Source organism: Lampetra fluviatilis, chromosome 9 (genome assembly GCF_964198595.1).
Source record: "Lampetra fluviatilis chromosome 9, kcLamFluv1.1, whole genome shotgun sequence".
NCBI classification, from domain to species: domain Eukaryota; kingdom Metazoa; phylum Chordata; class Hyperoartia; order Petromyzontiformes; family Petromyzontidae; genus Lampetra; species Lampetra fluviatilis.
In genome coordinates, this window is record NC_136283.1 from 5,429,083 (window position 1) to 5,437,276 (window position 8,194).

Consider the following 8,194-nt stretch of genomic DNA (forward strand, 5'->3'; position numbering starts at 1 on the left):
GGATGCGGGACCAACTTGCACAGCCGGTTGTTATAGGCTGTGGAACTGTGTGGTGGGCAGCACAGTGCAGAAAAATCCACTGTTGTACTGTACTTATATGCTCGTTTATCTTCACAAACCGACACTGACGAGCAAGGGGATGTATGGCCAAATAGCCAGACGCTAGCTAATACATCGTGCGGAGAGGCATCAATGTGCGTTTACAAATTCTCCAAAACGTGCAATTGAATTGTCCCTGGTGTATATCACTGTTTTACTAAAACAATATATACAGGGAGTTTTCATAATTTTAATCGCATTTGTTTTTGCCCGGTGGCATTTTATTTTATTAGGCTCTTTAAACATAGGCCTCCACGACCTGCACGGCATGGATAGGTCATCATCCGGCAGTGGGCCGCCAGAATACTGTAACATGGACACGTATTTATAATTCAGGAATGTTTTCAAGAATGTTGACTGATACATAGCATGCTACAGAATGCATGGGGGATGCACACCAACTGGGACAGGATCACGTGGGACAGGATCACGTATGGCATGTGCAAGAGCCGAGCGGGCACGCGGTGCATGACACGCGTGTTTGGGGAAGTGCAAGGGGGGACCGTGTGGATAACAACACGCACTTTCGCAAGCGGTCACACACACACATACTGTACATGTAAATTAACCCACAAACACCACGCATACCCTGGCATGTAACACCCGCCATTCGATACTAAGTGGTGGTGATATAACCACAGCGCTTGTGCCTTGCTAGGTGCACCTTGAGGCCATGAGAAATATAAAAGGCATGCTGGCAGATCACAGGACAAACACAGGTTGTTATGGGTTGACTGAGATGACCGACAGATGCACCACCTGTGATCCCCACTGCAAACCTGCTGCGTTTTAACCGCCTGGCACTGTGCTCGTTGTTGTGAGTGTTGCTTCTCTGCCCTCCGTTGCCCAATAGCGTCCTTCATGAGCCTCCTCCAGAGGGTGATTTTGACTCTACTGGTACCGGTCATCGGCAAGTTCAATCAGCTCCACATCCTCCTGTAACTGCATCATCCCATCTACTTTCCAGACCATCCTTCGCCCATTGATCCCCCTCTATCAGGCCAAACAGAAGCTGATTGGGCATGCAGTGGCTAGGCATGTGGGCTACATGACCAAGCCAAAGCAGCCTTGCCTGCCAGAGGAGCTCACCGATTGATGGGACTGAGTCCAGATCTTTCAAGGATCTGCAAGCTCACACAATCCAGTCTGGTTAAACCAAGTGCTACACAGCGTTATGCAGCTTATGAAACATGCCACTTGACTGACTCCGTGGGACCTCCGCTGGCAAACCAGAGCTGGCTATACACGCACTCCCTAGGTACGGAAACCTCTCCATTACTCATGGGAAGTTGCGCTGATAGAGTAATTTGATGGCATAAAATACACAGGCAGGTGCTTTGTTTTTGTGCGGCTGATGGTAAGGCCCCATCCATCTCTTAGTGGCATACTCCAGGTTCACCAGTAGAGTCTCCAACTCCTCAGAGTGAGCAGCAATTGCAAGACCATCGGCATACAGAACATGGTTGACCAATATGAAGCCATCCTGTGACTGCACCCTGGCATCGATAAGCCTCCAATTGTATCTGTATGAGATGGAAATGTCTCCATTACAACCGTGGAAAGCATATCGAACTATGTGGTTAAACAAAATGTCAAATAGTATAGGGACCAGAAGACATCCCTGTTGCACACCAAGGTGAATGGCTTGCCCAACACCATGAAGGTCCTTGATGAATGGAAGCATGGGGCCAAGGACCCAGAAAACACGAACAATAACCAAAAGCCTTGACCTAATGATGGTAGCATAGGCTTTGACCATTGCAATAAAGCAGAGATGTAGGTATTGTTCATATTCTCTACACCTCTGCTGTAACAAAGAATATGGCGTGCCTAGCAAGATGATGCTGAATAATCCTTTCCAAGAGCTTTCCCGGTAGGTGCTGTAATCAATGCGATCCCCCTTTGTAAAAATGGGGCACCATCACGCTGGTATATACATAGGCAAATATGCACACACGGAAAGACAGATGCACAAGATACAAATATAACAACACATACAAGTGAACCCTGAAGCACACACACACACAAAGGCAAAAAGCCAAAGGCACACATTCTGAGTAACAAGACATTACACATATCGTCACACACGTTTAGCGAGAGCACACATACATAACCTGATTCCCACCTCTACCATTCTGTGACTGCCTAACCATTATAAAATACCCTGGGCGCCTAGCCAAGCCCTAATAGGAGGGGGGGGGGGAACTAAAAACACAACACAAGCAGCTTAATTCTCTATGAATAGGGCATCTCAGCTGCCAAAGGGTTAGGATTGTGGGGAGGCGAGATAAAACGATGATGCGAGTGGTGGTTTGATGAAGGCAATGCCGATAAATGGCCAGGATCGGATGAAGGAAGATAAGGAGGGAGGAGAGATGGTTGTTGTTGAGGTGTAAAGAGGTGGGAAACGTCCGTGTGTATTAATATCGTTGATCTATCATTGAGAAAGATGGTCCAGGATAAGGGCGATGTCATGACGTGTGTCAAGTCGGTGGGGTTAGAAACATCCAAACAATCTGGAATGTTCGTCGGATCACAAGCGCACATGTGGTCTAAAACAAATGGTTGTAAGCTAACATGCCACGGTATTTTTTACGCAGGGTTTAAAAAAAAAACATGATAGCAAACTGCTTGCGCAAACATAAAACATCATCGGACACATTCCTCGTCTTGTTAGCTGTAGCGAATATGTACATTTCATAGCAAACAACAGATGATTCATACATTCACAGTAAACACAATCGTACAGCGCTACCACACACAGTACAGTCTAACACAACAAAAGCTATCAAATGTATTTTTTAAAATGTAAAATGTGTTAATCCCCTATGCCTACAGCAGTGAATGACTTGTTTACGCAGTTAACTGTAGCGGCATATGTAACATACTGTGTACACAGAGCAGTAACATATGTAACATGTGCACAGCATGGCAAGTGTTGTGATGAACCCCATACTTCGCTGGTAAGACGTCTTCATGCAGCAGTGGGTAGACTGCCCTGATAAATGTCAACTTTAATTGATGGGTGGTGCATAGAAAGAACTCTGTTGTGTACTTTACTGAATAGCAGTGTGCCTATAAAACAAACAAGTATAATGGAATGGTATACTAATCGATAGAAAAATATTGTATTGTTATAACCGACTATGTTTACGCTGTACACATGCTTTAGCCAGTACTTAATAAGGACAAGTTCAGTACCACTTTACCCAAATATACACTTACTACACAGTACTAACAAGACTGTATATACATTTCGATTTAAAGCTTTCGTGACTGCAGGGATTCATCTTCTTGGTTCTTTCGGTAAAGTCACGTAGAAGGGAAGTAATAAAATAATAAAAATAAAACATAATAAAACAATTCTCACGACGTTTCGGCCACAACGCAAGCAGCCGTCCTCAGGCGAAGAATGAGGACGGCTGCTTGCGTTGTGGCCGAAACGTCGTGAGAATTGTTTTATTATGTTTTATTTTTATTATTGTATTACTTCCCTTCTACGTGACTTTACCGAAAGAACCAAGAAGACTGTATATACAGTAAACATTACTGTGTGTACATATACGCATACGTTACAAAAATGAACAATACTTTGCAGACATCTGACAATTCCATTTGCTGGATGAAGTCCTCCGCATATTGCGTCAATCACGGGCGGTTTTTTTGACTATACTTCACCACGACGGTCAGTGGTGTGGTTGGTGGTGATTAAGTGGGTGATGGTGGTGATGATTAAGTGGGTGATGGTGGTGATGATGAAGTGGTGTGGTTGGTGATGATGAAGTGGTGTGGTTGGTGATGATGAAGTGGTGTGGTTGGTGATGATGAAGTGGGTGATGGTGGTGTTGAAGTGGGTGGTGGTGGTGATTAAGTGGTTGGTGGTGATTAAGTGGTGTGGTTGGTGATGATTAAGTGGGTGATGGTGGTGTTGAAGTGGGTGGTGGTGGTGATTAAGTGGTTGGTGGTGATTAAGTGGGTGATGGTGGTGATTAAGTGTGTGGTGGTGATTAGAGGCCGATCGAAATTGAATTTCTGGTTTCGGCCGAAAACGAAACCAGACCGAAAGTTAAAAATTGACTTTCGGCCGAAACCAAAAGTTAACTTTTTGGTTTCGGCCGAAACAGAAACTATGCCGACAGAGGCCATTTGCCAACTTTCGGCGCCGAAACAGAATTTCGATCGGCCTCTTAATTGTCAGACTTCTTATCTCGGTATCAACACGCGTGTAGACTGAAGCGAACGCAACACATCAAGCCAAGGCAGGCAGGCAGGCTGGGAACAGGCAACAGAGGCACTTTGATGTCGTCCTGCTAAAGAGACACTCCACCCACGGATGGAGATGCAGGCTGCCGTCTGTTGACCGCTCGTATATACATTAGCAGACCATCGTTGCGGCTGTAACATCGTTCCCAAGCTGCTGCTGCTGACGTGTCTGTGTGTTTGCAGCCTATCGCATAGGATTGCCTAGCGCCGACTGACCGGCCGATAGGCAGAGTGATAGACTTAGCACTAGCGTTATATTCTAAAAAAAAAACAGATCTTCCATTGACGACCGAAAGTCAATATCAGTTTCGGCCGAAACCGAAACCAGACCGAAAGTAAAAAAAAATGACTTTCGGCCGAAACTGAAAGTGGTCATTTGCCAACTTTCGGCCGAAACCAAAACCGAAACCGAATTTCGGTCGGCCTCTAGTGGTGATGATGAAGTGGATGGTGGTAATGTGGGGGGGGGGGGCAAGGTCGGATATCGGTCGCCGCCTGATGATGTTAATTAACCCCGCGGTGTGGAATTGAACTCGGGTGTCCAGGTTCTGAGTGAAGGCGCGTAACAAACACTTCGCCCCACGCCAACACGCCGCCCTCGTTACGCAGCAATGGAACACACACACACGTTGATATTTATCAGTACTTAGGGGCAGTCCATAAATGACGTCACGCACCTGGGGGGGGGGGGGTCAGACATTTGTGACGATGTGTGACGACGGGGGGGGGGGGGTTGAGAAATGTGACGTCACATCAAAATGCGCAACTTTAAATATGTATAGACAACACGTTCTACTTAATTAAACAGACTTTTTAATAAATGTTTTCTCCTACAACATCAGAGTGCTGCGCCACATTAAATACGCACTACAATGGCAATAGTTTAAAGTGATTTCAAGCATGTTTTTTTTTTGGGGGGGGGGAGAGCTTTGTGACGTCATATTTGAGGGGGGGTCTGACTTTTTGTGACGCCGTGGGGGGGGGGTCAAAAATCGTCCAAAATCGCGTGACGTCATTTATGGACGACCCCTTATGAAACCAAACGACATCTACTACTACAACTAAAATAAATACACATCCGTGGGATAAACACAGCGCACGTGGCTTATCGCTTTGGATGGGGTGCCCACCACCACCACCGTGCATGACCCAGGTGCTATAGGCAGCGTGGACATGACCCAGGTGCTATAGGCAGCGTGGGCAGCAGGGGGCAGTGCGGCAAAAAAACCCTCCACTGTTGATTTTCGCTCTCTCCCCGCTCAACATTCACCACAAACCCACCCGCAGCACTGACCCGCGCGGTGAAGTATGGTCAAGCAAACGATGAGTAGGGGGGGGGGGTCGTCATCCAGCAGTGGACCAGAGAGAAATACTTAACAGCATGTCACCGATAGTGGACTGTGTAGTACTGCCCCGGCATGCTGCAAACGACGATGTTACACGCTTGCGAGTAGTACTACTACCACTACATTGTGTCTACTCAGCACAATGTACAGAGTACTTCATCTGTATACTACACACACACATATACTGTTTACATAATGCATTTAAAACACATTACCTTATGCTAACCGGATCGCACTTGCGTTTGCTTAACACTGTAGACTTTACCCCCCCGTCGCATGACACTCAACACGCATGGTCCAAGTGTGGACAAGTACAGTATCCTGATGTGCGCACGTGTAACACACGGGGTGAGGGCAAGTGCTTGCGTGCTGTCACTGCTGCCTGAGCCCCACACGTCTTCTTACCTGCCCAGCCGGGACTTTGACGCGAGAGGAGAGCGAAGGAGACGGCGACTGTCGATGGATGGACGCGCGCAAACTCCACCCCGAGTGTTCGCGACGCAGCGCTGTGCTGAGCGTAGCGCTGCGTTTTGCTTATCAGTGGGAACCACCCTCCTCCCCCTCCACCCTCCCCTCCATCCCCCTTCCACCCTCCCCTCCATCCCCCTTCCACCCTCCCCTCCATCTCCACCCTCCCCTCCATCCCCCTCCTCCCCTCCAACCCCTCCACCCTCCCCTCCATCCCCCTCCACCCTCCCCTCCAACCCCCTCCACCCTCCCCTCCATCCCCCTTCCACCCTCCCCTCCATCTCCACCCTCCCCTCCATCCCCCTCCTCCCCTCCAACCCCTCCACCCTCCCCTCCATCCCCCTCCACCCTCCCCTCCATCCCCCTTCCACCCTCCCCTCCATCCCCCTTCCACCCTCCCCTCCATCTCCACCCTCCCCTCCATCCCCCTCCTCCCCTCCAACCCCTCCACCCTCCCCTCCATCCCCCTCCACCCTCCCCTCCAACCCCCTCCACCCTCCCCTCCATCCCCCTTCCACCCTCCCCTCTATCCCCCTTCCACCCTCCACTCCATCCCCCTCCACCCTCCCCTCTATCCCCCTTCCACCCCCCCCTCCACCATCCCCTCCATCCCCCTTCCACCCTCCCCTCATCCCCCTTCCACCCTCCCCTCCATCCCCCTCCGCCCTCCCCTTTCGACCCTCCCCAAACCCCCACCCTCCCCACCCAAACCGAAACCACCTCCCCACCCAAACACCATCTTCCCACTGCCACTACCCCACCCTCCTCCCCAATGACCCCCACCCTCCCCATGGACCCCACCCTCCCCAATGACCCCCACCCTCCCCATGGACCCCCACCCTCCCCAATGACCCCCACCCTCCCCATGGACCCCCACCCTCCCCAATGACCCCCACCCTCCCCATGGACCCCCACCCTCCCCAATGACCCCCCCACCTTTCCAAACAATTTCTACCCCCAACTCTCTCCTCCCTCCATCCTCTATCAGCCTCCCACCTCCCAGCTCTATCACCCACCCTCCTCTACTCACCCCAATCCCATCACCATCCGTACCACCAATCCCTTGCCCTCCATCTATCCGCCTTTCCTCACCCTTCTACCCCCCACCCTTCCATCCACCTACACCTCCAAATAGCAACCCACCCGCCCTCCAAACCTCAACACCCTCCCTCCTCTACTACCTCAATCCCTCGCCCTCCTACCCTAACAATCCCCGCACCCTCCCAGCCTCTATCAGCACCAGCCCAGTGCCCACCCCCAACCCAGCCTCCCTCCATCCACTGAACCAACCACCACCACCACCCTCCTCCTCCCCACCACTTTACGCCAGAAACAATGCGGAACGCGTGCTCCATTGGCGGTACACACTGCACGTGATTGCTGTCTCGCCCATTGCACCCCCCCCCACCACGTCCACGCTGTCGTGTTGAGCAAATCATCAGGAATCTAGTTTCTCTTGCGTTCATGTCCCCTGCAGCCCTAACCCCCCTCCCTCCCTTCACCCATTCTTGTTGACGAAAGCTCCAGTTTCTCTTGCGTTATTTTGTTTCCACCCTTGTCTCTGCCTTCACCGTGGTGGTTTATTCTCTAGACTATCACGATAATATTGGTGCGCACAGTTGGCAAAGTGTGGGTACTTGAACCTAACTCGTCTTTTGAGACGTCTGATCAGCGTGGAAAAGCAGGCCAAGATCACCTCTACAGCCACTCTCAATCACTCAAAAGCTCCACCTAGTGGAGGCCCTTCTCTCAGCAGAGGGTGAGCGGGCAGTGTAATACCTGCCGCATTTTTATCTGCACCCAAGCATACAGTTTCCATAGACTATAAATCGTTGACACTACATATGTATGTATGTTGAATCTCTTTCGCACCGTACGTAGTCGGCCGTGCTAATTAACGTGTTACTGCCAGATTCCACCCTATCTCGACAGATCTTGAAAGCTTAAGCAGGGATGAGCCTGGACCGTGGATCGTGATGCCCATTCACAGAAGGGTTTATAGACTAATAGACTGCAGG

The 8,194-nt window shown here is 50.1% G+C and overlaps 1 protein-coding gene across 1 annotated transcript in view; it reads right to left on the minus strand.

Annotated features, from left to right (window-relative positions):
* LOC144934153 (uncharacterized) overlaps positions 1-6,205 on the minus strand; it is a 32,410-nt gene extending 26,205 nt beyond the window's left edge. Inside the window, exon 1 of the mRNA XM_078859643.1 lies at positions 6,114-6,205. The gene's annotated coding sequence lies outside the window, so the exon portion shown is untranslated. The remainder of the gene's footprint in view (positions 1-6,113) is intronic.
* Between the last annotated feature and the right edge of the window lie 1,989 nt (positions 6,206-8,194).